Source organism: Canis lupus, unplaced genomic scaffold, assembly GCF_011100685.1.
Source record: "Canis lupus familiaris isolate Mischka breed German Shepherd unplaced genomic scaffold, alternate assembly UU_Cfam_GSD_1.0 chrUn_S1731H1927, whole genome shotgun sequence".
Classification (NCBI taxonomy): domain Eukaryota; kingdom Metazoa; phylum Chordata; class Mammalia; order Carnivora; family Canidae; genus Canis; species Canis lupus.
Window position 1 is genome coordinate 30,518 of NW_023330581.1, and position 27,932 is coordinate 58,449.

At 38.6% G+C, this 27,932-nt stretch overlaps 1 long non-coding RNA gene across 4 annotated transcripts; it reads left to right on the forward strand.

The window, feature by feature from the left end:
• Nucleotides 1-27,932, forward strand: LOC119878565. Of its 4 annotated transcripts, none has more exons than XR_005387003.1 (5): nucleotides 1-68; nucleotides 188-276; nucleotides 5,574-5,715; nucleotides 9,113-9,319; nucleotides 27,825-27,932. It is a non-coding gene; the product is annotated as an uncharacterized LOC119878565 (long non-coding RNA). The 4 variants fall into 4 exon arrangements; XR_005387001.1 differs by lacking the exon at nucleotides 27,825-27,932 and adding an exon at nucleotides 20,571-22,115; XR_005387002.1 differs by lacking the exon at nucleotides 27,825-27,932 and adding an exon at nucleotides 20,576-22,115.

Sequence of the window (27,932 nt, forward strand, 5' to 3'; positions counted from 1 at the left end):
CGCTCCACTTGGCTGGCAGCCACGGTGTCACGAGTGGAGAAGGGGCAGGATGGGGGGTGATGAAAGAGGTGAGGGGGTGAGGAGGGTAAGCGCTAAAGTGTGTTGGAGAGGCAGGTGGACAGGGGTGTTTGAAGCTTCTTACTCGGGAACTGCGCGAAGCGAAGCCACTGCCCAACTACTTCCCCAGGAACAGTGTCACCTCCAGAATGCTTCCATCCCTCCGGGACATCTATCTTCTCCAAGCCCCAACCATGAAAGAAACTTCCAAATTAGCAGGTAAATCCTACCCCCTGTCACAATGGTCTGTGGGGTTGAAGAGCAGGTAAAGAGGGGGTTTGTAAGGAAGTATCTGGAATGCGGGGATGAGAGGGTTAACTTGTAGGGCCGCCTGATACTCGGTGGAATGAGTTCCCCTTTCCGGGCTGCAGACTTTGCAGACTTACTGATGGCTTGAGTAAGTCCAAGATGACATATTAGTAAAGTAACTTAACGTGGATGAGAACTGCAGTGGGATGGTCATTGTCTTTTGGGTGTAGTCCCTCTCTCTGGGCACTGGAGATGCAAGTTACAGAGAGAGCCCGTTGCCCGTTCAGCCTTTTGAGGGCGTGTGTGTGCTTTTCCAGTGTGATCCATTCCTAGAAACATCAATACCCCAGTGACAGCAACCCCTTGTTGTCCTCCAGTATTTGACCTCCTCCAGTGAAGAACACAAATAAAGGCTTGACCCTCCCTCATGAGGTGAAGAGATTGCTAGATTACAGGAGGCTGACACGGAGGACAGTAGGTTTGTGGGTGGGGTTTGCTGCCCACAGAGTGGCTTGTAGAGGTGAACATCAGTGATTTGGGCCATGCCAGAGGAAGTTTTAGAATTTGGGGAATATATCTGCAGTTCTTCAGCTGTCAGTTTAAAGTGAACCTGGAAACTCTCTTTGGCAGACTGGTGATGAACAACAGCTTTGGTGGTTATGATTAAAACCATTCAAAAAGTGCATGAAAGTTCTCTAGGCTACCATAAAGCAGACATTGAGAACATTATGAACAAGGGCAGGCAAAAAATAAACATAAATGAGTGGTAGATTCAATCAGGAAATTGAGAGTTTATTCTTTGAAATACGCGCAGATTATTCAGGTTAGCGCCTTCTACCATGACTTCATTTGTAATATTATTGCTAGAAACCTTCCCACCATAGTTATGCTCATACTGAGCTTTTGAAATAGAAATTTTTAGTATTTTAAGGTGAAAATCTGTTCAATAGGAATGAATATAGGTTTAGAATATATTGATGCAAATCACAATAACAAGAGTTAATATTCCTAGCCCTGTCCCTGAGAGCATCCAGAATGCTCTAATATCTACCCTTGAGGATACAGATGCTGGTCCATATGTTGTTCTCACACACATTTACTTAAACCATTGAAGCGGAGGTTATTTCCATGGAGCTCCTGGAGATCTTTGCTCTACTCCCTACTTTAATAATCACATCTTTAATATCATCACTGCTAAATTATTCACTCCATTTAAGTTTGAAATTTTTAGAACTTTTCCACTTCTTCGAATAGTTAGCTCACAATTTCTGACTGTAAAGGGAAGTTTTGGACACATCAAATACGTAGGTGCTGTGAAGCAAAAGGACTTTGGACTAGAAATGCATGCTGTTTTCCAAGCTGTTAAATTATCCCTCAACCTAATCTTGAAAGAGAATGAGAGAGGGGAAGATGCATCCTTGGCAAACCAGATACTTGTTCACTTAAGTAATTACTAAACTGTAGTGTGTGTGTGTGTGTGTGTGTGTGTGTGTGTGTGTGTGCATGCGGGGGGTGTTGCCAGCATGGTCATGTAATTGTGCTTACAAATTATATAGGGACAGCGTGGGTCAAATTTTGGATGGCGACATGCAGTAGGTCTACTAGGGGTTACTTATTGTTGTCAGTAATAAGGGTAGTGACTGATGCTTGAGCACTCAAAGTCTGCTAACTAGTGACCTTTCTCTCTTGCCTGAAGTCCTTTGTTTTTTATTTAACCCTCACACACACCTACCCATAACCTTCTCTTTCGATCTCTGTCCTCAAAAGTAGAGCTAATCAATTTCGTCTATCCAGATATATCTGTTTCAGCATTACGAAGAAAGTAATTATTTTTGTAAATTGGATAGTATAGAAGCAGAGGAAACCTCCCAGATGGAGGCAACTTAATGTAATGAAAAAGACTGGAAATTTGAGTTCTAGCCCTCTTTATTTGTCAAGTACCTTTGGCAAGTTGAGGCAATAATCTGAATTTAGATTTCTTCATCTGTAAAGTGAGGGTCAGTGCTAATCAGAATTAATTGGCAGAATGATAGATCTGATACACATGAAAGGACACTGTTGTGATAAGTTCCCTACATATTTGTGTCACTGTCATTTCCAATACCTTTCTTTCTCTCAGATCAGTAAAGGGAATAGTTCATCAACCCCAAACATGAAGACAAAAATCAGAAATTCATGATTTGCCACCTCAATTTTCTTCCTCAGAATGAAGTGGGGCAGGGGCACTTGGGTGGCTCAGTCAGTTAAATGCCTGCCTTCAGCTCACGTCATGTTCCCAGAATCCTGGGATCTAGCCAGAGTCAAGCTTTCTACTCAGTGGGGAGTCTGCTTCTCCCTCTCCCTCTCCCCCTGTTCTCCCTCTCTTTCTCCCTCTCTCTCAAATAAATAAATAAAATCAGAAGAAAGAAGAAAGAAAGAAAGAAAGAAAGAAAAGAAGAAAGAAAGAAAGAAGAAAGAAAGAAAGAAAGAAAGAAGAAAGAAAAAGAAAGAAAGAAAGAAGAAAGAAAGAAAGAAAAGAAAAGAAAGAAAAGAAGAAAGAAAGAAAAAAACAAAAAAGAAAGAAAGAAAGAAGAAAGAAAGAAAGAAAGAAAAGAAAGAAAGAAAGAAGAAGAAAAGAAAGAAAAAAAAGAAAAGAACGAAAGAAAGAAAGGAGGGAGGGAGGGAGGGAGGGAGAAGAAAGAAAAGAAAAGAAAAAAAGAAAAGAAAAGAAAGAAAAGAAAAAGAGAAGAGGCCCAGGTGTCACACATCTTTTAAAACTGTCTGATCTTTAGTTTAGTTTAGTTAAAACCCATAAAAAGACTAATGATTATGCTAAATTAAAGTGGGGTGATTATAGACGGCCCATATAACATTTCAGGAATTCTGAATGTTTTTTTTTTTTTTTTTTCCTGAATGGTTATGGTTTCATTGACTACTTTCCCTCTTCTTGCCTCCTTCCTGTGCATGTTGCTGATGCTCTTGGGGCAGCCATTTGGGGGCATAACTTTTGCCTTGCACATGACTAAACCTTTCTTTATTGTGTGTGTGTGTGTGTGTGTGTGTGTGTGTGTGTGTGTATAAGAGAGAAAGAATGAGAGAAAGTTCAGAGGAATTTTGAAGATTTTGAGCCATTATTTAAATTCAGGTATTGACATTTGTAGCCCTGTCATACAGGGCAGACTTTCTTGATGGGGACCTTAGCAAGATTTGGACCAAATGAGGGAATGCTGTGGCATTCAGGATCCTAAGTACAGACAATTTGTCAGGAGCAAGAACATATTGCTTCTACACAGCTCATTTTATACATGATCTAACTTCATATGATTATAGTCACTGCCTTGTGGGGTGTGTTGTGTGTATTATTCTTTCCTCCACTGGGTTTCAAAATGCTAACCAGCACTAGCTCATTAGTGCCTATGAAATTCTTGTTAGGTAGATAGTATAAGCATTAATATTGTCTCCTCACATTTTTATGCTGAATGTGATTTAAAATGCTTCAGTTTCTTACTCTCTATTTCTCACTGGCAACATTGCTCATAGACAATCATCTGCATACATATGTCCTTATGATGATATTAATATCGCGTTTATCAAATTGTAGGACTATCTGGTTATTTGACATGCGCATCTTCTCCTTCAGGTATTTTTAAACCTGAGATGTATCAATGCAAACTTGACAATAAAACCAGGCCGGTATTTTTTGTTGTTGTTGTAAAATGTCTTATATTCATCATTTAAAAAAATATCATAATAATCTTGTGAGGATTGAATGATCGCTTCCATTACACCAAACAGAAAACTAAGGTTCAGAAAGAATAAGTCAGATGTTCAGGCTCTTATGAGAGTGTCAGGGACAGAGCACAATTTGTAAACTTTTTTGATCTGCCTCCAGAATCTATGCTTGCCTGATACATTTTAATATAGGACATAGAAATCAGAGCCAGTTGAGATCTGTTTGTAAAATTATTCATCGTGAATGGATTTCAGAGGAGGTTGGGAGAAGGCACATCAGTTATGGATGCTCTATCTCCTTGAGAAAAAGGAATGCTCCTAATACATACCTGTCAGATTTCATTCCTGAGCTGCAGTAGTGATTGCATTGTTCTCACACTCTCCTCTTCATCTTTAGAGAGCCTGAAAATCAACTCTTGAGTGATTCACTGAGCATAAATTGATGGGAAAATTTTAAGACCTAGTCTTACTTTATACATTTATGAGTCAACAAAAAAATCTGATTTTCGTTTGATATCAGCTGTGATCATTTATATACGATTTTCTTCACCTGACCTTTTAAATTTTAATAGAATTAGCTTTCTTTAACAAACTTACAGTTTTCTTTTCCTGATCAGGGTTCTGATCCTAATTATGAAGGCAAATGCATTGGACATGGAAAGTGAGATGCTATAGAGGAGAAAAGCATAAGATGTGAGGCAAGAGGGACCAGTTTGAATCCCCCTACTAGCGATCTTAAAAGTAGGGAGACTACATGCTTTCTGCTTTCTGATGACACATAGTTCTTTCTCTGAAGCTCCACCCAGGTCAGACACAATATGTTAGTGTTTTCAGTTTGAGAGTGTTGCACTCGTAGCTTATAAGTTAAGTTTTGGGGGAACAAAGATGAAACATTGATCTATGTCCTTGACTTTGGAGTAAGCAAGCCTTCTATTTCACATGATTAGGTATTTTCCTATTGTTCACATACATATGTGTTTACATAAATTCCTGAAGTTTGAAACCCACTATTTAAATAAGGTACTGGTATTTGTAGTAAGAAAGATGTAGTAGTTTATTTTATATCACCTTTGTGTTGGCAAACACGCAATCTTTAGCTGAAAAATGCATAATCTAAGAATAGAAATTATACTTCTTTTTGGAATTTGCTGATACCTTCTATCAAAGATAATTAAATATTGACTTTGGGGGTGGGGTGGGAGATGGGTTAAATAAGTGATGGGGATTAAGGAAGGCACTTGTTCTGATGAGCACCAGGTATTGTATAGAAGTGATGAATCACTATATTGTACACTTGAAATCAATATTATACTGTAAGTTAACTAACTGGAATTTAAATAAAAACTTTTTTAAAAGACTCAGGAAGATTCATATCTTTTAAAGAAAAAGGATATGAATAGAATAGAATTAGACATGAAACCATAGATTTGGGCACAAAAATGCGTGGAGTGTTTTCTTATTTATATGAATAATTGCTAACATTTAAGTAGTACTATGTGCCAGGGACAACACTAACAGCTTTATGCAAATAATCTTATTAACTTTTCATTCTACAGATATCGCTGAGAACCTAAGTTGTTCCAGGCACTGATAGAGAGGTGTGAGTAGCATGGTATAAAAAGTCATGAACGAATTCACATGAGGCAGTAGAAGATGCACGTCTTCTCATGGGAGAACTTCTAGAGGACTAAAGATGAGGTGGGAACCTTCTGGTAGGGATGGTTAAGAAGGCTTTTTGACAAGGGTGGTGCTTAATTTGAACAAGGAATAGTAGTAGTGAGAACTTTAAAAGGGGAATTTTGAGGTGGCCACAGTTCATGTTAGGCAAAAGAACTGCAAGAGCACGTTGTAGAGAGGAAATCCCTTAATATATGACATCAGGTTTGAACGATTAAGGATATATTGCATGCCCAATGAGAAATTGAAAATTCATGCCCCCTGAAAACAAAAACAAACAAACAAAAAAACCCCACGCCATCCCTTAAAGATATCATTGCCCTTATTTGCACATTTAAATCTCATCTTGGATGTCATAGCTTCTTTTTATCCTGACTTGTTTTCAAAACAAAGATTGTCTTTTATTTAGTAAACTCTATCAGAGACATCCTGAGCCAGGCTCCCCAAAATGCCACTTTGCCTTATGTCTTTAAATTTATATACAAATACTATGGCTTTTCTTTATGTGTATCTTGATCATTGTCGCATACCTCTTGAAAGTGTGAAGGATGCATCTGTGTCTCCAAAGGCATACTGGCCAGACATCATCCCTGCAGCAGCCAAAAGTGATAGCCTGGAAGAGCTTTGGAGGAGCAATGTGAGGAGGAACCAGACTCCTCAGAATGTGCCAGCCACTGCAGAGTGTAGATTCTGCTTACATCAGATACATGTCTAGGAGAGGAAGAAGTTTCCTTGTTTCTTCTAAGCTCCTTCCAGTTGGTTTGGGAATTAAATTGACATGAGACAGATGAAAAACAAAAACAAACAAACAAACAAAAAAACAAACTAAAGTGCACACAGAGGCACAATAATGAAATTAAGACTTCAAGAAATGACCAGCTCAGGAGGTTTTTACACTTTTTTCGACAAAGAGACAATAAATCTATGAGGAATTGACAGGATGAGAAAATGTAACTTTGGGAGCTACAATTGGTAAGGAATTCTAAACAGAATTTGGGCTGGGAAAATAAAAGAATAAAAAAGTAACAAGGGTTGTTTATATAGTCTCCCTGGCTCAGATTTCTTACAGAGCAAAGATTCTCTTTACCCGTATTACAGGGAAGGAACTTTTCACTTGGGAGATTGATTTCTTGCTTTCTGGAGTCTAAGACAGGTTGAGAGGCAGGGGCGATCAGAGCGTTATTTTTGCAATGGCTGTCTCGTAAGTGACATTTATTTAAAATCATCAATAGGCCAAAGTAGCACATTTGGGGGTAGCCTGCTCTTGGCCCCTATAGATGCAATGGTTAAAAGCTTGGCAAGAAACAAAAGTGAAATCTTACTATTCAAGGTTCATACTGAAAGAACAGGCATTATTCTAAAATTCTGATAGAGATAAAAGGACCTGGATGCTCTTATAGGAAACTCTACGTAGTTTTTACATATACATCAAAGCTGTCTTGTCTCTGCTTCTGCTGAGATCTACTGAATATTTTTCTACTACCTTAGATCAGTAATATGCCTTTTTACTATTCAAAATGCTTCACTTTGAAGAATTTTGTCATGTTTCTTCAGTTTTATTATCATCATAGTCCTAAGAGATAAGAAGGACAGATATGATTACCGACATTTTGTGGGAGATGAAGCTGAGAGATGGCTGGTCTAGCAGTGTGGTTTACATGTAAGGTGTTGGAAGAAGGGGAGACTAAAATTTAGGATGCAGAATTCCACTGATATCTGGACTTGCTCAGGCCTTTTTGCCATGGGCTGGGGACAGAGTTATGTTTTGGCTGAAGCCAGCATTCCTGCACATCAGGGAGTACCATTGGGATTGGGCACAGGGCTCCTGGGGTCCAGGAGAACTGATACAGGTGATATGTGCTGGGCTTCAGAACAAATTGTCTGATTCAGGGTGATTGAGGGGTCATTACTGGCCTTATGAAGTGGCCATTGAGGGAACTATTAAGATTTACTTCAAGTCAGATGTCATTGCCTCATGATAGAAGTGTTATGTTTTATGCTGACAATTATAAATCAGTCATCAATGGCTCCCTTTGCTCTTCTTGTATCTGATTGAGGCTGGGGGTTGGAGACAAGGCAGAGGGGAGTTTGCTGAACACTAGAGTAATGATTCTACTCCACCCTGATACGCTCTATAGTATGATATTTCAGAAGCTGACCTTTAACAACAGTAATAAAAGTCACCATATCTAAAAAAAAAAGTCACCATATCTTTTGAGCAACCCTCTATAAGAATATTTGCAAAATATCATCACTATGTTATTTAATTTAATCCTTACAACAACCCTCTGAAGTAGGAATTATCCCCATTCTAACACTGTGGAAACTGAGTGGAGTATTAATGACTGGGGTCCTTGAGCAGAAATTTACTAGAGGACAAATGGGAGTTCCAGGCAAGGCTTTTGGGGCTTATGCTCAAGCACATGTGAGAAAAACAAAGGAAAGGATCCTTCAGGCTGGCTCTCAGAACAGAAGGTGAGGCATGTTTCTTTTTTTAAAGATTTTATTTATTCAAGAGAGACACACAGAGGGAGGCAGAGATATAGGCAGAGGGAGAAGCAGGCTCCATGCAGGGAGCCCGATGTGGGACTCAATCCCAGGACTCCAGGATCACGACCTGAGCCAAAGGCAGAAGCTTAACCACTGAGCCACCAGGCATCCCAAAATCTGGTCAAGGATTTTTTTTTTTAAATTTATTTATGAGAGGCGCAGAGAGAGGCAGAGACATAGGCAGAGGGAGAAGCAGGCTCCTCACAGGGAGCCCAATTTGAGGCATGTTTCTAAAGAGCCTGAGGTGGCAAAGGAGTGATGTCTAAGTATGTAGGGGTGGGAGATACAGGAAATGAGGCATGCAGGCACAGTGGGTGGAACATGCTTCATCATGCACTGCATGTCTCATGAGCACGTCAAATCTCCACCCTTTGGTGTGATTTTTTTAGTGTTACAGTGAGGAAAAAAGTTAGTGAAAGGTCAGGTCAGCACTGTGGTCCACCTTGGCATAGACTGGTTTGGTTCAGTCTTCACCAGTCTTCCTGGTTGAGTCTCTCTTTTGGTAAATGTGTTTCTTCCACATGTCTGTAAGATCTACTACTCAAGAGGCATAGGGGTCCAGCTACCAAGAAATGCTGAGTTTTGAGGTCAGAGTTGAGGGACCCAAGTCCAGCCCCAGCTCTGCCTCCAGAGAGGTTAAGAAAGCCGCCACAAATTATCTAGCCAAAAGGCGACAGATCAGCAATTTGAGTTTTGCTTTGACTTTGACTCCAAAGCTCTTTCTACTGTCACACTGCCCTTGTGTATTGGGTTCATGCTGAAGTTTCTTAAAGAGGAATTCCTAAGCCAGTTCAAGTGATGGTAGGGGAGCCCTTGGCATGAACAGAAGATTCTAATTGTGCCCCTTTCCATGTTACTCTGTTCTCAGGTTACTGGCCTCTTTTATTCTTTTCATGATGCCCACCCATTCCTGTGAATGACTCCTGTAGCATCACTAAAATGTCATCTCCAGCTTGTTCTCCAGGAAGAATGAACGTGTGGAAGCTGGCATTTGATTTCTTCCTGCTGGCTACTGACCTTAGAGAGACAGCATGGACAGTGTGGATACTCACTCTAACATCAGGCATGCTATCAGGTAATTGTCTGATCATACTGTACTCATGAGCCAAAGGCTTGACGGCTCTAGTCATTTTCTCTAATTAGAATGAGAGAGGAGATGGGAACCCAAACTTATTAGTCATCTGATCCAGGGCTTGCCTGTTTGGAAAGTCAAAGGTCTTTTGCTTATTTCTTCACTTCTTTCTCTCGATTAGAATCAAGGGAAGGGTTTTTGTCACTCAGGTTTGGAAATGCTGCCTCTAATCTCTACCTGACTAGCTCTGGGTAGATAGAGGGATTTTGAACTGAGCAGCCTTGGGTTCTCCAACTGGCAACTGAAACTACATTCAGAGATGGTCCTCTGGCCCCCCACATTTAAAATAACCTGGGGTGTTTTAAGTAAATGTAGCCTCTGGAATTAGTATTTATTCTGTTGATGGGGGCAGAAGAGTGAGCAGGGTTATTGATGTTTTAATAATCCCCTAGGTGATTCTTAGTAACACTAAAGTTTGAAAAATATTTCCCTAGGGAATTCTTCTGTAAGGCTTCAGAGCCCATGAACTTTCTGAGATTGCCTACACATTGCGTGTATATGAGCATTTTTTTTTTTTTTGGAAAAAGTTGAAGTCCACAGCTATCTATAACTTCTCAAAAGAATCTGAATATATTGGGGTACAACCCTCTGAAGCAGGCTGGAGGAGAGGTGATGATGCATGTATAAGATGTCAGAAAGAGGAAATACAATACCTTTCTCTGGAAATAAACACTTTGTAGTTTGTAAAATGGAAATGAGTTTTTGGTACCATCTTTCTTGTTTATCCACATAAATAAGATTTGTGTTCTGAAGATAAAATATGGTGCAATTTTTTAACTCTAATAATAGTGATTAGTAGCAAAGACTCTGGAAACAGACTTCTTGGGTTTGAAATACTGCTTCATCATTAATTAGCTCTGTGACTTCATGAAAATAACTGACTCTATGCCTCTATTTCCTTATATGTAAAAATATTCTTAAAGGGTTCGTACAATCTTAAATGGCTTGGTAGCCCTTAATGCAGTACCTGGCACATAGTAATAAATATTAGCTGCATTAGTAGTAGTAGTAGTAGTAGTAGTAGTAGTAGTAGTTGCTGTTGCTGTCATCACTGAATTAATAACATGTTAAAGTAAGCACATCTAATGCCCCCTTAGCAGATGTGTAATGCATATTATCTTTCTTCTATAATTATACTCTCTTCCTTGTCCATTTTCATGTTTTAGAGGGCTGAGACCCTCATTCATCTTTTAAAAATGTTTTTTTTTTTTTGTCCTTTTTTCTATATATCCCTCACAGCATTTATAAATAAATACTCAGGGGCATCTGGGTGGCTCAGTGGTTGAGCATCTGCCTTTGGCTCAGGTCGTGATCCTAGGGTCCTGGGATCAAGTCCTGCATCAGGATCCCTTCAGGGGTCCTGCTTCTCCCTTTGCCTATGTCTCTGCCTTTCTCTCTATGTCTCTCATGAGACACAGAGAGAGACATGAGTTTACTCTCATGAGTAAATAAGTAAAGTTTTTAAAATAAATAAATATTCTCTCAGAGTAAATACTAAATTCTTGTGTGATTTTTGGGTTTGTTTTTATTTTTTTGGACTTTTCTTGGTCCACAAAAGCAAACAATACCCATGTTCTTGTGCATTAGTGTGATAAAATATTATATACCCATTAAACATATTATATAGATCTGTATTTAATGATTTTAAAATTTTACACAGCAAAGCAATATATAAATATGTATAAATATACATATATTTTTAAAATAGTAAGATTTTAAGTTCCATGAGGGTAAAAATTTTTGTCTGTTGTGTTCTCTGGTGTATTCTAAATATCTAACAGGGCATCTGGTACATAATAGGGGCTCAGTAAACTTTTTTGTAAACGGAAAGAAAGAAAATGTGAAAAGAATTTGGAAAGATAAAACTCAAATATTATCATTGATTGTGACTATCTTAAGTATCATTTAGATTGAGTTTTTTGATGTTTCTTATATGAATATATGCTAATTTTATTACTTAAAAATATTTTAAACCAAACATAAAAAGATCATTAACCTTATAAGCTTCATTATACTTAATTCTAGGCACCTAGATTTCACCAAAAAAACTCAAATCTCTAATTACTAGTGTTGGTAGATATTTTTGATGACAAAGGTGGTAAGGAGATCACTTTGTATTTTTTTTTTTCTGATTGTGTGATAGTCGATGCATCTAGGCCTTTCCTCATCAGTTGTTTTTGTTTTTGTTTTTGTTTTAGAAAAGAGACAGATATGGAGGTTCTTGTACCAACAAGACTGTATACTATATACTAGACATTCTGGTGACCTGTAAGTCCAACAAAGAAAACATATATCTCAATTTAAATCTCAGACATTACTTGATACTCATCTATGTATTTATCTACATGTACATATTCATATTGCACACACACACACACACACACACACACACACACATGCATGCACCCTTAGCCATATGAATACTGTGAGTAAAGCACTCATATTTTACCTGTAACTCCTCACCCAGGAATATGAATAATTAGAAGGTCTTGCATGGCAATGGAAAAGAACCTTGCTGATTGAAGTGCTTAAATGAAAGGCAACCAGACAAAAGGAGAAAGAGAAGACAGAATAGACAGCAATTGAGGTACAGAGAGACAGACAAAGAGAAAAGATCCCAAAGACTATGATAGAACCAGAGTGAGAGGGAGAGAGCAGGAGGAAGGGAGAGAGAGGGAGAGGGAACAGGACTATGTCGAAACATGGAGACCCAGAGATCCAAGGAGAGAATCACAGGCAGAGTGAGAAACTGAGGGAAACCAGTGACAGTGGAGAACTTGTAACTCATCAGAGTTTTCAAAAGTTCTAGAGTGGGACTTGATCTTACATCCACTAGAACCTTTCTTACTAATAAGTTGGGTGTTTTTCATTTTGTTTTATGTTTTTTTTTAAAGTTTTGGTATAATTTCTATTTTTTTCCCCATAGATACCATGTCTTACTACTAAAGGACCTGAAATATATGCCCCGTTGCAGGGCACAAGGGTAACCAGTACACCACCACAGTCCCCGTTTGAAAGAATGTGCTGGTGGTTTCTGATGTTACAAAGAAAGGGTATTTCAATTTTTTTCCCGTTGGCTTGCAATTTTTTTTTAAGATTTTATTTATTTATTCATGAGAGATTCAGAGAAAGAGGCAGAGACACAGGCAGAGGGAGAAGCAGGGAGCTTGATGTGGGATTTGATCCCGGGACTCCGCTATCACACCCTGTGCCAAAGGCAGACACTCAACCATTGAGCCACCCAAGTGTCCCTTGCAATGGGTTTTACTTTTGAAATAGTACTCATCCTTGTGGTTAGATTTCTAGGCAGCCCACAAAAGCTTCAAGTCCTAGCATTAGAGCTTATGTTATAATTTAGATATTGAAAGGGTTAGATAATTTTATAGGCTCATCTGAGCATAAAACTAGAATTAGTAATTTCATTTCTGGTGAAAACTGTGCATTTGAGGAGATATGGGGGTCCCAAAGACTTAAATACCTTTGCTTTATTTTTTGACTCTTCAGACATTCCACAAAGGTAGTTGGTAGCTACCTAACCACATATACCTGTTCTTTGTGGTGGTAGGGGGGAGTGATTTAGGAATTTTTTTCTCTTTGAAGACCAAGTCAATTATTGTGTATTTTTGGTGTCTTTTTTAAAAGATTTTATTTATTTACTCATGAGAGACACACAGAGAAAGAGAGGCAGAGACACAGACAGAGGGAGAAGCAGGCTCCACGCAGGTAACCTGACGTGGGACTCGATCCCGGGACTCCAGGATCACGCCGTGAGCCGAAGGCAGATGCTCAACCACTGAGCTACCCAGGGATCCTCTATTTTTGCAGTCTTTAAAAGCTTCATTTTGGTTAGTGGGACTGCTTAAAGGATATATTCAACTAACAGTCTGTACATTTTATAAGAAACTTTAACAGTCATTAATTTGGGACACGAGCTCATCACTGAGCATAGGGATGGGCAAACTATGTTCCCTGTGACAAATTTGGTTTTCTACTTGCTCTTCAAAGTAAAATTTTATTGGAACACAATCTCGTTCATCTGTTTTTACACATCATCTATAGCTGTTTTTGCACCAGCAGAGTTGAATAGCTCTAACAGTGACCGTAGGTCCTACTGCACCTAAAATACTTCCTATCTGGACCTTTACAAGAAAAGCTTGCTAACCGATGACCTAGATCATGGGGAAGAAACGTTTATCCATCCCTTTCATATTCGTCTATGTTGTTTTGAAATTTTTTTGCCATGTGTATGTATTCCTTTTGTAATAAAACTATTAAAACATCTTGGATGACTGTGCTACCTGCTAAGATGCTTTGCCCCGGAGGTTACATTACATATTGTGGAGGCTGTAGCTGCTATACAGGCATAAAAAAATACAATTTAGAGTGATAAGTACATAGTAATTATAATCAAGATTTGTGCTAAGTCCTGTGAGGACAAAAATGTCTCCGGGAGAGGGAAGTAGTGACTTTATAAGGAGCTGATATTTGAGCTGGCCTTTAAACAAGATTAGGGATTTGCCAACCAGGGACTGTTGGGAGGGAAAAGGTTATGTATAGCCATTTTGCCCTCCCTTTTATGAGAACTAGGTCTACCTTGTGGTTCTTAGTACTTTTAGCGGATGTGATTAGTCGTTCTTCCTTTTTGGTCTCCTCTGTGTCCTTGCCATTTGGGACTCAGTCTAATGGTCCTTAAATACCGTGTGTTTGATTTCCTTCTTCCCTTTGAGCATCATCTCTTTGACTGAACCAAAGAATCTGAGCTCCCAAACAGATTTCTTTCTCATCTCTTTACAGTAGAATTTTACTAGCATGGTTGTGATGAAGCTTCTTTCTCCTTGATATTTGTTATGTGGCTTCTTTTACACAAGAGAGGAATGAGTGACTCTGTCATATTTTGGGCATGGGGCCTGAACCAGAGCAGCTGTTGGGGTGCATTATTCTTGTCATTTTCTGCTAGTGCAGTATTGTTACCCTGGGGAGTGTGATGGTATGCAAGAGGGAATGACATCATAATTATCTATAGTCAAGCTGTTACACATACGGATGTGAGGAGGGCTTGTGTACCTAAAGTAGGTATTCTTACCTCTTGATTTTAACCTTGCCAGCTTTCTCAGAGCTGTTCCTAAAGAAGAAAGTTAACTCTTAATCAGACTTTGTAAAAATTATTTTTTCTCCAGTAATTCTCATCCATCTCTTCTTCACCGTGGATTTTTTTTAAAAGTAAGTATACATTAAAAAGTGTCCACATCATTCCTGCACTGCTTGTAGGATTTTCATAAATGAAAACACCTGTGTAGGGAGCACTACGATCAATAGGAGAGCATTAGCAGCTCCCCGAAGGCCTGACTCATACTCCCTTATAGTCAGTTCTTCCACTAGGATAACCTGTTTTGACTACATAGCATTGATTGGTTTTACTTGGTTTTATACTTCATATGAAGTTTATATAAATGGAATCCAATTCTGTGTCCTTTTTTTATGCCTATCTTTTTTTGTTCAATATTATGTTTTCAAATTTCTCCCATAATATACTTACTTTTCAATTATTTAAACTATATAATTTGATATTAATATGAGTCCTTCTTCTATAAACATTCTTTTCTGTGTTTTTTAGTGAGCATACAGACCCATCTCCAGTTCTGAGGACAGCAAAGTTTAGCTTTAATAGATACTGCCAAATTTTTTTACATAGTAATTGTATCAATTGATACTTCTATCAGCAGTGAAAAAGAGTTTTGGTTACTACACATACACCGACACTTAATATTTTACATCTTTTTAATTTTATATATCCATTGATTATGGAATATTATTTTAATAAGTATTTCCCTGATTACTGTTAAAGTTACTTGTTCATTTGGATATCAGTATCTCTTTTTGCAAATTATTTGTTCAAATCTTTTGAATTCTATTCTGTTTCCTGTCTTTTTCATATTGATGTTTGGGAGTTTTTAGTTTAGTTTTAGTTTTTTGTTATATATCTAATCTTGCTGAGACATGTGTCACATATATGTATATTTTCCTATATGTGATTTTACTCTTTACTATCCTAGTGATATGTCTCTCAATGTACAGAGGTTCTTGATTGTAATTTATTCCTGCATAATAATAGCTGCTCAGAAATTTTGAGGGATTGGTTTAAGAAAACCAGTCTGCGGGATGCCTGGGTGGCTCAGATCTGCCTTCGACTCAGGGTGTGATCTCAGAGTCCCGAGATGAAGTCCCACATTGGGCTCCCTGCATGGAGCCTGCTTCTCCCTATGCCTGTGTCTCTGCCTCTCTCTCTCTCTCTCTCTCTCTGTGTGTCTCTCATGAATAAATAAAATCTTTAAAGGAAACAGTCTGCATCAGTCATCAAAAATGTTTTCCTATATTTTCTTACAAACTATTTAATAATTCATCTGCCACATTTTGATGTGTAATTCATCTTGAATAGATTTTTGAGTATGGTATAATATAAAAGTAAAGATACATACAATCATGATTCTTCTCTACAGCTATGCAGTTGACAAAGGATTACTCATTGATAAGATCATTGTTTACTCATTCTCTGCTGAGTGCCCTTTGCCACAGATTTGCTGACTATATTTGTCAGTGTGTTTCTGGACTCTCCACTCTAATCTATTTGTTGGTTTTTCCTTGTGTTAATGTTATATTATTTTAATTATATGGCTTCATCATAGGTCTGTGTGCCAACCATCTTCACATGTTCAACAATCTTCTATTGTATGCTAAATGGCATAGAAGATAATTGAGGAAATACAAATGGTTCCGGTTCCAAAAGAGAAATTTCCCTTTTCCTCTGTTAGGATCATCAGTAGAGAACAGACCACCTCAGTCTTACCAAGGGCTGACATGGGTTTTGCCTGTGTTTCAGATGTGGTAAGATTCAGTCTTTTTTGGCTAGCCCCTGCTACCATGGTGTGATTCTCCATGACTTTCAATTGAGATTCTGGTATCTCTGGTGTCTTCACCTCCAGAAAACAGCTAGAAATTCAGGGTTTTTGTTTGTTTGTTTGTTTGTTTGTTTGTTTTCACAAATATTTAGCTTAGCATTGGTCTTCTACCCCATCTAATACTCTTCTCTGCCTTTCTTTTTAAATTTATTTTCTAAAATATTTTATTTATTTATTTGACAAAGAGCAAGAGAGATCCAGAAAGCACAAACAGGGGGAATGACAGAGGGAGGAGAAACAGGCTCCCTGCTTCCTGATGCGGGGCTCAATCTCAGGACCCTGGAATCATGACCTGAGTTGAAGGCAGATGCTTAACCGACTGAGCAACCCCAGCACCACCTTTTTTATTGGAGAATGGCTATGGTTTGAAGTCCACCAAACCCTCCACCTTGTCACTAAGCAGAAATGGCTGCTAATTTATGTCAGCTAAGGAATCATAGCTTTCTGCCAACAGTCCATGCTGGGCCTCAGACTTAGCTTTTACTATATTGAGATGTGCCACCAGATGAAATGCGATTTAGATTCTCAGTATCAATTCACCATGCCTCCTAAGGTTTTCATGAGTTCCCCGCATTGGACCTCTGCCTCTTTCTAGTAGGTTGTTTACTAAGCATGGCAAAACTGCAGGTTTGCCTCTTTGTGTTCCTGTACATCCTCAGAATTCAGCAAATATGTTGTGGAGCAAACTAGACATACAAATCTCTTAGAATGGAGGTAAGGAGAACAGTTAGAAGGCTAATCCAGGCAGGAAGTTATGGTGGTCAGAATCAGCAGGTCACTTATAAAGACGAATGGACGTAGGATAAAGTGGAAACATTTGATACAGATTTTAGGCTATATAACCAGTAACCATGGGGAATCTAGGAAGGAAGGTGGGAAATGAAAGAGACAAGGAAGGTAACTCACAGGTTTCCAGATATGGCCACTGAGTGCCTGATGGCAATATGTGTTATGATAGGGGACAAGTTAGGGGTACTGGATTTGGAGTTGCCAGTAAGGAGGAAGAAAGGTTAATCTAGTCTGCTGAGCTCTGCCTCTGTACCTTGCTAGGTGGGGGAAGCCCAGTACCACTGAGGATAACTGTGTGTGTGTGTGTGTGTGTGTGTGTGTGTGTGTGTGTGTATTTATGTATGTGCATGTGCACATATGACTTCACCTGGTCTGACTTGCTCACAAGAGTGCAGTCTCCTCTGGCTCTTTCCGCACTGCAGGATTTTAAGTCAATGGTGACTATACAGAACCTTCCGATATGGGGGATTTTCTGTTGTTCGATTGAGTCTGTGTGCTGAATAAACATATCATGTGGTTACCTACAAAATCCATCCTGGACACCAAATACAAATCACAGGTGTTTTTCTACAAGTCCATTGTGAACAAAATTAAGGACTTGTGCTATGACCTTTCCCTGAGGGAGAAGGTGTGGCTCAGAGACAACCAGCATTATCATAAGGAAAGCAATCCCCAAGGTTAGTGACCCCACTGTGGTTCTTTGTAAACTCATTAACTTTTCATGGTAACACAGAGGTGAGCTGCCACTCTTGAATCTGTATCATCTGACTATCCTTTTGAAGCTTCCTGAATGAGGTATACATTATTTGTTCCAGTGGTCAAGGAAAATATATGAATCTAGGCCTCTGTGACCTTTAAATGAGTTATGTCAAGAGAATTGGTAAATAATCTGACCTCCAGCCATGATTGCTAAGCCAGTTATATCTTGGGTCTACTACCAGTGGAATCAGTTTTGTGCTTTTCCGCCCTTTCTTGAAATATACTAATGTGAATCAGTTCTCATTAAAGACTATAAGATGTCAGAGAGCTTTTTATGTTAAAAAGGTAAATGTTGGGCATCATTCAAAATCTTCTGTCCCGCCCCAATAAACTTTGAGTCAATCCCCTATACTGTTAACAAGCGTTAGTGTATATGATGTCTTATGATGTAAAAGGTTCATTTATTCAATCTGTAATGAATTAGTAAATGCACGAAAAATGAAGACTGCCACTTCATTGCTGATTTTCTCCTCTCACATCTTGCTTCCTCCGAGTTATCCTTTATTTAAGCATCCATCTCGGGAAAGAACCAAAGATTAGGATTGAGTCTTGATGTGGGAGACTAAGAGGGTGCAAAGTCACGTGTAGAGAGCATAGAGAATATGTGACTGATCGTCAGTGATTTGGCCAGTGCTTCGTAACAATGAACTTTAATGCTCCACTCCCCCTGAATGTTATGAACGTGGCTGATGGAAACCTAATTAGGAAAGACGCTAAACCGACTCTGTAGAAAGCATGACTTTTGATTGAATTGGTGAGTTTCTATTAATAGTAATAGACAATTGAAATTACAGGGTTTTTTAAAGTAATGGCAGGGACTTTCTCTTACTGATGATCTTCAACATAATCCCAAGAGGTATTATTTTTGATTTCAGAATGTATGGTGAGGTCATCCCAAGAGTTGGCACCTCTGTATCCCCAGAGTGTCTGCTAGTGAATCTCTTGCCATGCTAGCATGAATAGTTGGCTTCCAGTTCCAGTCCAATTCTTCTGAAAAGACTGCTGTTTTACACTGTCTTGGCATTATAGAATTCCTTGTACTGCTGAATTCAGAACTTTACTTAAACCATCCCCATGAAATTGGTAATTCATTAAGGGTCAAGGGCTGGCTGAGTCATTCCTAATCATATTGGCTATTTGATACATATTAATTCTCTCTCTCTCTCTCTCTCTCTCTCTCTGTTTCTCTCAATCGATTAAATCTCCAGAGGCTCATTTTGATAATATATATATCTGTTCTAATTCCTTGTGGAAAGGCTTCCCTCCACCAATTTCACTTAGTCTGTGGGTTTGGAGTTCCTCAGAGTCTATGAGAAGGTAACATGGAAGCCAAACCTTAGAGAAGCCAACTTGCTTCCTTAAGAAGGACGTTATTTTCATGAAAAGTGACTGCAAACATCAGTAAAATTATATGAGGGAGCGTAAAACATCTCATTACTCTAGAGCCAGCCTTATCCCCTTTATGAGCTCCATTTAATTAATTATTAAAGGCTAGGACATTTCAAAAAATTTTATCAGCCTCTGTTAAGGTCAAAGTGATAAGATTCACATTTAAATGTTTTAGAAGTTGTGTTATTTCAAGAACTCTCTCTTGCATTGGAGGGGGTAAACTGAAATGTGGAGTGGAGGGGTCAGGGCTGAGTCAGGACACCTGCTGCTTCTTTGTCCACTGTTAGCTGGTGACCTCAAATATGGTGCTTAGTTTCCATAGGTAAGGAGGTAAAAATACTGTTTACAAAGTTGGTTGTGAGGGATCTGTAACTTAGGAGAATGGCTGGCCTAGTTAGGGCCTGCCTCGCTGTAGATGTCCACTGAACGTTTGGCTCAACATATATATCAATCTTTTCTTTAAAAAAAAAAAGATTTTATTTATTCATGAGAGACACACAGAGATAGAGAGGCAGAGACACAGGCAATGGGAGAAGCAGACTCCATGCAGAGAGCCTGATGTGGGACTTGATCCTGGGACTCCAGGATCATGCCATGGGCTGAAGGGAGGCGTTCAACCACTGAGCCACCCAGGCATCTCTACACCAATCTTTTCTAAGGCATTTGTTCAGGAAGTTTCATGAAATGCCAGTGGTCGTGACTTGTGAGCACTGGTCCAGGATATTCTTAGGCTAGGGGATGATCATCTGACCTCATCCTGGAATATTAAAGGTTTAGTGCTGATTTGTCCCTCATTTGTGAGTGATTTTTGAATAAGTCACATAACCTTTCCTGAGTATTTCATTCCCTCATTTGAGCTAGGATCGCCGCAGACCAGTGTAATTTTGGCTCTGAGTGAGACTGCTCAAGTTTCAGTCTCATCTCTATTATTTAATAAATAGCAAATTTAGTCCAAAGCCTTGAACAGATTGTAGAAGCTTCTCTGTGCCTCTTTCCTTATCTGTTAAATAAGCACTTCATACAATCTTCAGGAAGCTGATGTGAACCAACACATGGAAAATGTTCTAGAGAGTACCTGTCACATCATACATGCTCAATAAATGTTAATTGATATTTTTTCCTTCCTAGTCCTCACTTGAATGCAATAACCCATCATGGAAATCAGAATGCTGAGTATACTGCTAATACTGTAATAATGCCACGGTAGTTCTCTGAAGAAAAAGAAAACCTGTCTAATGCTCCCAGTTTTATTTTATCTAATTTTTTTTCTCTCCTCCAACCCTGATTTCTCTTTGTGGCAGAGCAGCAACAAAAACAACAATGACAACAACTCTTGTCAGAGACCAAACTGCCAGAAACTAAGGATGAAAAGATCACCCCTCCTCCCTAGTCTTCTTCTGTGTCCCTGGGGTTTCTTTGGCAGGAATGTTTTATATATTACCTCAGGAGACCTGTAGCTGTGAGTAGCAGTTTTTCCTGGAAACAGAGGCAGAAGGTTCCTGCTTCCTTTATGGCAGGCTCATGTTCTCACTCAGGGAATCAAGCATTTCTTCATACAAGTGGAAGTACATGGTCTTTCCTTTCCTGGCTCAGCAGTTCCTACCCCCAGCATCAGGCCAAGTCAAGACAAGTAGGGCTGTGACCTGGAGGAGTCTCCGTGAGCCCCACGAGAGAGTTTGGAGTGTCTCTCAGACAACAAAACTTTGATGGACTTTGACTTCAGCAATGACTCTTCTTCCTGGCAAACTACATGTTGGATGACCAAAGAAGATGCTCTCTGCAGAGTGTAATCCAGTCACCAAAGCCAGAGGTTAAGGGGAAGTTGCCATTTTCCCTTGTTGTTTACCTGTCAAGGGTCTGTTGTCCGAATCTTTCAGTTATTGGTATCCTGGCTTAGTACCTCTGCCCTGGTATTTGAGTGTGTATATCAGCAGTGCTCGTGGCACTGCTTTGAAGTTTGTGGTCCTGCCACTCTAACTGTATGACTTCGGGCCTTCAGTTAATCTAAGTTTCAAATTTCTTCTCTGTATGATGGGAGTAGTTATGCCTGTCCTGCTTGCTTGATCAGATACAACCCCAATTTTGTAAATCTGAGAACTTAGGGTCCCAGATCTGGGTAGGAAGCTTATGTGCTAACCCACACAGCCTTTGTCTGCTTGAAGCAGCCACCCCTCACTGGCATCCTGGATAAATGATCCTCCAGCTTCAAACTGAGCTCTGGCTGGGGATCTGCCCACTCAGGAGCTGATTGTTAGAAAATTCTTCCATGGGCTGAGTTGAAATCTGAACCCTCCAGTAACTTTTACCTGCTGGTTTCTATTTTCTATCTCACCTGGACTCAACGATACACTTTTGTCACAAAAGTATTCTGTATATTGAAGACTACTGCAAAAAGTCCCACCATAGTTTTTTTTTTTTTTTTTTTAATTAGTTATCAAGTCATCTCTTCAGCTCCTTTGCTTTGCCTTAGGGGGTTCTGATCTAGGTTGACCGCATAGAACAGGATATGGTGCAGTGTTCTGAACATTATCAGGGATCCTTGTGGCATCAGTTATAAAACTTTGCCTGGAGTTCTCTGGGGGAAGGTGTTATTAATTATTATTAATGGCAGATGTCACCACCCATAGTGTGAATGCACAAATCCTAGAGCCATAATTGGAAACACATGCTTCTTAACAGGTTTTAAATTATTCTACTTCACTTGTAAAAAAAAAGTATTTACTCTTATACCACCTTGCATTATTTTTCATTCTGAAGAGTAATAGAGATATATGAAATTTTGGTAAAAAAAAAAAAAAAGAAAGAAAGACCTAGAGAAGAATATAAGGAATAAAATTAAAGTAATTTTTAACGCATCTATTTTAAAAAATAAAATTATATTTTTATACCTTATCCTTTGGTTGTGTTTCTACATATATATCTGTTTATGTGTAATTGTTGAAATTATGCAACATATGGTCCTGTGGTTCTATGTTTTGCTCTCTTACTGAATATTATGTTGTCTTTTCCGTGCCATTACCACTTATTTATAAGTGTTATCATTATAATGATTGCATCACAATTTCTTATTGAATGAATACACAATAATTTACTTAATGAATTACATCCTAATCCCTGATTTTCAATCTCCTAGTTTTTAGGAGCTTCAGGGCTGTTACCTCTAGATTCCTGTGTAAGTATTATTCCCAGTAATCCCTTCACCCCATTCTTCTTTTCCTAAATGAGAATTAAAAGACATATAGATCAGATCTTTTTAGAGCTGGAAAGCTGAACACAATGAGTTGTGGGGTGTGTGTGTGTGTGTGTGTGTGTTTGTATGTGTGTCGTCAACTCACAAATTCAAATTTAAAATGCTATTCTGGTGATTTATCTGAATAACAAAGGGTTCAGGTTTGTTTTATTTGCTTATACAAATTGGACTCACCAAGAGCTTGAGTGGTCTCTCCCTTGATCAAGGAAATCGAGGAAATTCAAGGATCAAGAAGTTGTTGTCCTTTGATGTCATGAAGAAAACTCAATGCACTTGAACTCCCAGCTGGAAATCAAAGAAACCCAGATTTTTTTTCCATTACCATAATCTAGGGCTCCCTTGCTTCTTAGAACATAGCCCTGGCAGCACAAAGGCTCCACTCCCATATAATGAGGTCAGTCATCTGGTGTAATTATTAAGGGTCAATACCCCACTTCTCTACAGACATAAACCAGTCATCAAAATGGGGAACTAGAAATCTGTGTCTTTTTTTTTTTTTTTTTTTTAGAAATCTGTGTCTTTTGCAAAAATCTCCAGGTGAATTTTGTTAGGTAAATTTAAGAAATGGATCATGACCCATACAATAAAATATTTCTAGGCCATCAACAGCCTGAGAAACAATTGCCCCACACCTGTATTTCCAAGGAGTATTAATGTATTAGATATGAGACTTTACTTGATGTATTGTTTCATCTTTAGTGACTATCAAAATCATATGATTGGAAAGGAGTAGCTTCATAAACCTGTAGCCAGGCTGATGAAAGGGATTTTCTCCAATATAGAAGTGATCATTTTTGAAAGAAGCATCCTACTTCTCCCCAAGAGCATTGCCACTAATAAAGAACCAGCTGCTCCTTCCATCATGGGCCAATGTCACCCTTGTGGAATGGATAAAAACTGTTATCACCTATGGGGACTGGCTGATTTGAGGCAGTAGCATATGGTTGACTGTTAAATCAAAATAAAACCAAACAGAAACTTGTGGTTGCTTAGCCTCAGTAGAATTCTCAAAAGCCAATACAAATGACTAAGCCCAGATACAGCCTCACTCCATCTGTGTTTTATCTCCAGCCTAGAGGAACAACCTTATTGGGCTTCGTGTGCTGGGATGCTTTCAAAGCACTGTCCAGACATTTCTGAGGGCTCAGGTTTCTGTTTCTGCAGATGAGAAACTACTGATCATGTATCTCATGTGCCTATTAGGAAGTTGAAAAATTATCTCCTGACATGACCCCGTCCAATAGTGAGGGTGTCCATACACCGGGAACAGGTCCTCATAGTGGTAGGCAGTGGTAAAGAGGAGTCAAAGTTCTAGGTTCTTCTCTTTCCCTTGGTATAATCGCCAACAACCAGGAAACCAGATCTTTAAACCTCTAACTTTGTTCTTTGCACAGACAAAATAATTAGATAAGAATTACCTTATGAAAAAGCAAGAAAGGGAGAAAGTATGGGAAGGAAGAGTGGGAGAGAGGTATGACCAGTCTTCTCTACTCTCCACATTTAAAAACATTCAGAAGTGTGAATTGCTTGAAAATAAGAATAGCTTCTCTTTTCTTTGTTGGGCCACCTGCAATAAGCCTGCCTGTTTTTTGTTCCCTCAGTATTGTGGAGTTGTTAAATTTTGTGGATAGGAGCTATAGGACCTTGGCTTCCAGTAGAACAGGAACCACAGCAGAGTGGGGCACCCCGCCCTTGAAGTGTTGTCCTGTACAAGAAATGCAGATGAGCCTTAGGGCCATTTGTATATTTCCTGCATTTCCTGGAGCATTCAGGAAATAAGAGGCAGGTTCCATGAATATGTGCCCACTTCTTACAAGGAGGAGAGAGGCAGAGATGGCTCTAGCCATGCTGGATCTGTGAGACCCTTCACAAAAGCAACTGGTCACTCTGAGTCTGGACATCAGTTCAGCCCAGAATCTTTTAGGTCTTGAAACCCTTTCAGTACAGGGTGTAAGGGCTGAAGAGAAAAGTTTGGTGCCCAGGATCAGGGCCTGAGGGAACACATACATGTTTTATTAAGAGCAGAGCCATGGATCACAACCACTGCAGGTACATACAGCAGACAAACTGGGCCCAACAGGAAGATTCCAGAGGCATTCCACCTGCCCCAACTTGAGAAAATTCAGGCATCTCCTCAAACTGCCTGATTTATTTGATTTTTAAAACTTGTTTTCTTTTCCTTCATTCCGCTTTTTTTTCTGACAATAAAAGCAACAAACACTTGATACAAGCATCTAGTGATGTAAATGATAAAATCTAATGTGGCAATCACCCATTATTAAGTTACCACCTATAGATAACCACCATTAACTAGTATATATTCTTCTAATTTTCTTTCAATGCTTTCAGGAACATATAAAATGATTGTGTGTATATTTATAGAACAATGTTTCAATACACAGACACCCACACAGAAACATCATTTCATATAATGCATATTATGCAATTTGCCTTTTTTTCCCCTGAAAATAGATTTCATTTTTTCCCCTTTGGAGTCATGCAAGTCTACCTCATTCTTTTTTTAAGTAATAGACTTTAATTTTTTTAGAACCGTTGTAGAGTCAAAGAAAAATTGAGCAAAGCCCACATACCCTCTCCTTATCACACATGCAGCCCCCTCATGTTTGACATCCCACAATATCATGTACATTTATTACAATCCATGAACCAATATTAGCACATGATTATCAATCATAGTTTACATTAGGAATCACCCATAATGGTGTACACGTTAGGGAGTTGATAAATGTATAGTGTTGTACTCACTATTACAGAATCAGGAGTAGTTTCTCTGTCCTAATGATCCTCTTTATTCAACCTACACATTCCTTCTTCCCATGAACTCCTGACCACCACCGATTATTTTATCATCTGCATAGTTTTGTCCTTTCTAGAATATCATAAAGTTGGAATCACAGTTTGTAACCTTCTCACAATGACCTCTTTCACTTTGCGATATGCATTTAAGGATTCTCCATGCCTTAATGTGGTTTGGTAGCTCATTTCCTTTTAGAGTTAAATAGTATTCTATTGTATGAATGTAACAGTTTTTCCACCTGTTGAAGGAAATCCAAGTTGCTTCCAAGTTTTGACAATTATGACTAGGTGGCTATAAACATTTGTGTGCAATTTTTTCTGTGGACCTAAGTTTTCAACTCATTTGGGTTGATGCCAATGAATGTTATGGCTGCATTGCATGAAAAGAATATGTTTATTTTTATGAAAAACAACCTGCCATACTGTCTTTCAATGTGGATTGTGCCTTTCATGAGTCATGCCTTTGCTGTTGTATTTAAAAAGTCATTGGCAAACTTAGTCTTTTATATTTTCATTTATTATCTTCCAGGGATTTTGTAGTTTTGTATTTTAAATTTGGATGTATGATCTATTTTGAGTTAATGTTTGTAAAAGGTATATTTGTGTGGGTCTATTTCTAGGCTCTCTATTCTTTTCCATTGATCTCTGTTTATTCCTTTGTCAATACCACACTGCCTTGATTATAGTAGGTTTGTATTAAGTCTTAAAGTCAGGTAGTGCCAATCCTGCAACTTTGTTCTTCTTCAATACTGTGTCAGCTATTCTAGGTCTCTTGCCTCTCCATGTAAGCTTTCAGATCAATTTGTTGATATCCACAAAATAACTTGCTGGGATTTTTGACAGGGATTACATTGAATCTATAGATCAAGTTGAAAAGAAACATCTTAACACTATTGACTTACTACTCATGAGCACGAAATATCTCTCAATGTATTTAGTTTTTCTTTGATTTCTATCAACAGAGTTTTGTAATTTTCTTCATGTAGCTCTTTTGAATGTTTTGTTGGATTTATACCTAAGGATTTTATTTCTGATGCTAATGTTACATCATCTTATTTAATGGCTGCAAAACAGTCTACTAAATGAATGTATTTAAGGACGCTCAGTAAGTCTTCAGTGCATATTTATTTTGGATAACTTTAAAAGTGAACGAACAAAAGCATACCTTTGGCCATTCACCAAAGCAGAGATGGTGATACATTACTTGGTCAAGCTGGAGGTCCAGAAAACAAATGATGCCAGTCTCTATTTATCACCCAGAGCTACAGTTGTCAAATATACCAGCATAGGGCAGCCCCAGTGGTTTAGCGGTTTAGTGGTTTAGCGCTGCCTTCAGCCCAGGATGTGTTCTTGGAGTCCCAGGATCAAGTCCCACACTGGGCTCCCTGCGTGGAGCCTATTGCTCCCTCTGCCTGTGTCTCTGCTTCTCTCTCTCTCTCTCTGTGTCTCTCATGAATAAATAAATAAAATATTAAAAATATATATACCAGCATAAATAGCAAACTAGATTATGCTAATAAGGTGAATCTACTAAAAAATAAGTACCTAAAAACAACTTAGTCTGATAGATAGACAGTTTTTATTCTTGTGTGTTTCCAAGAACCACTGATTCAAAATAGTATAGCTGAACCTTAACACATTTCTAGTGCTCAGGTTACATGAGTAACCAAGCCAGGGAAGCTTAAAGTGATGTTTCATAACTGTAGTCTAAATTGTGATCCATTAGAGATCATTTTGGGATACCTTTGATATGTATGTGCTCACATCTCTGATGTACTCCATAAGATAAGACTATAAAGGGGGTTTCTGTTTGAACATTTAGGGAAAGTTTCAATTTGTTACTTGTTTAAAAATCCCCTTTAAAAATCTGAAAACCTCCTCAGAATTTAGTCCGTTGTTTCTTCGATATCCCAATGCTTTGTCCATCCTACCTGCTCAGGAAATGTGTGTCCTGAATTGTAGCTGATTTGAAATTTAAGCGGACTTTACCTCAAGTGTAAACCCCACTGCTCATTGCCCAGGCTATTAAGCCTGCCATTTCCTACAGCAGCCTACAGAATAAAATTCTATTTAATTGTTCAAGCACAAGGGGTAAAAATATTTAGATGCCCTGCTTCTCTGAGGCTTCTTTCATGGACCTTGCCATCAGTTAGCAGTTAAGTTAGAAAAAAATAAATGTCATGAGATGGCCTGATGGAGATTCAACACCACAATAAAAGTGTAATACACATATCTCAAAAGGATGATTTGAGGATAAGCATGTAATATGAAAGAACTATTCTTCCTCACTTTTATCTAAATGTATTAAAAATATTTGAAGAGAATGGTCATTAAGCTAAAATTACAAAATAAATCCAGAGGAGCAGACCCTATTTCTTTGACTCACTATATTATCCATTACTTAAAGTTTTATCTGTAAGACCAGTAATCAGTATAAGCCTAGCACTCACATTACTGGTTTCCAACAATTATCAATTGTTCTCCTCAGACTGATTCAGAGTGAGAAGTTTCAACAGGCTGGTTTAAAAGGAATTGCAACTGTGATCACCAATCTTGAGCAAGATTTTGACCTTGGTATTCATCAACAATTGGTGAG